This window comes from Arachis ipaensis, chromosome B01, assembly GCF_000816755.2.
Source record: "Arachis ipaensis cultivar K30076 chromosome B01, Araip1.1, whole genome shotgun sequence".
Taxonomy (NCBI): domain Eukaryota; kingdom Viridiplantae; phylum Streptophyta; class Magnoliopsida; order Fabales; family Fabaceae; genus Arachis; species Arachis ipaensis.
This window is the reverse complement of record NC_029785.2, coordinates 116,680,580-116,682,301: the sequence shown is the minus strand read 5'-3', so window position 1 is coordinate 116,682,301 and position 1,722 is coordinate 116,680,580.

Genomic DNA, 1,722 nt, shown 5'->3' with positions numbered 1-1,722 from the left:
TACCAAAAATATTAAAAAAAAATATTAGAATTTATTTAAATATTTAAAATAAAATAATATAAAATAATTATTTAAATTTTTTCTTTCAATAATTTTTTATCTAAAAATAAGTTTAAGTATTATAATCTAAACAACATTTAATTTACTATAATCTATTTTGACATAAAAGTTGTCAAACATAAATCTCATTAACACGAGTTAAACCCTAAAATGGTTCCTGAGATTGATGTCATGCACCAAAATCGCCTGAGATTCTGATTGCACCAATTACATCCCTAAGATTAACAAAAGTGCACTACGTTAGTCCCGGATCTATTTTCCTTTAACAGCGTGATGACATGGTTTGATGATGTGGATTATTAGTGACACATGTCACTCTATAATTTCGCCACATGTAATAGTATGATGATGTGTTGACTAGTGACACGTGGCATGTTAACGTGGACGATTGTGCCACGTGTCACAATGCTATTCGGTCATGTGTCAGTTTTTGCCACATATCGCAACAATATTCATCAAGGTGTCATTTGCTATATCATTATTGTAGATGCACCAAATTAGTCCCTTACTTTTCGTTAGGTTACTCATTTTAGTCCCTGAAATTGAATGTCGTGCACCAAATTAATCCCTTAATTAGGTTTTTTTTTTTTTTTTATAAATTCAAAATTCTCAATATCTCTGAATGCATTAATTTCAATTCTATTTTTTTCACATGTTTAAATAGTGCTTTATAAAATGTTTTTTTTCTTGTAGGTACCCCTAACCGCCGTCTTGGAGTTAACGTGAAGGCATTTCAAGCACCCTCACTATCATCTTCAACCTCTTTCGTCTAGGCTAGACAAAAGAGGTCGGAGATGATAGTAAAAGTACTTTTTTTGGTGACTGATAGTAAAAGTACTTGAAGTGCCTTCAGTCTAATCTATTTACACACAATTAAAAACTTGTATTTCATAAGAATTAAAAAAATATATATTTTGATTATTGATTTCTTGTTAAAAATACGTATTTTTTGATAAAAAATATATCTAATTAATTATATAATTTTTTTATAATAATATACGTATATATTATAAAATTTATCAATGTTAAATTATTATAGAACTAAATTTATAAATTAAAACGAAAATCTTTAAAAAATTTATAAAAGTGCTTGATTTAAATGGTATGTAAAAAAATAGAATTAAAATTAGTGCATTCAAAGATATTGAGAATTTTGAATTTTTAAAAAACTGAGAAAAAATTTACAAATGGACTAATTTGGTGTACGACATTCAATTTTAGGGACTAAAATGAATCACTTAATGCAAAATGAGAGAATAATTTGGTGCATCTACAATGATGACATAGCAGATGACATATAAACAAATACTATTGCGACACATGGTACAACCGTCCACATCAGCATACCACGTGTCACTAGTCAACACATCATCACACCATTATACTTGACCAAATCATAAAATAACATGTGTTATTAATAGTCTACAACTCTACTTCATCAAACCATGTCATCATGCCATTAATAAAAAATGAGTTAGAAATTAATATGGTACATTTTTATCAATCTCAAAATATAATTATTGCAATTAAAATTTTAAAAATAATTTTTGCACATAACCTTAATCTCAAAAATCATTTTAAGGTTTAACTCTATTAATACTAACTCATTTTTAATTAAAATTAATTTTATACAAATTTTTATTTATAAATTTTAATCTAGAA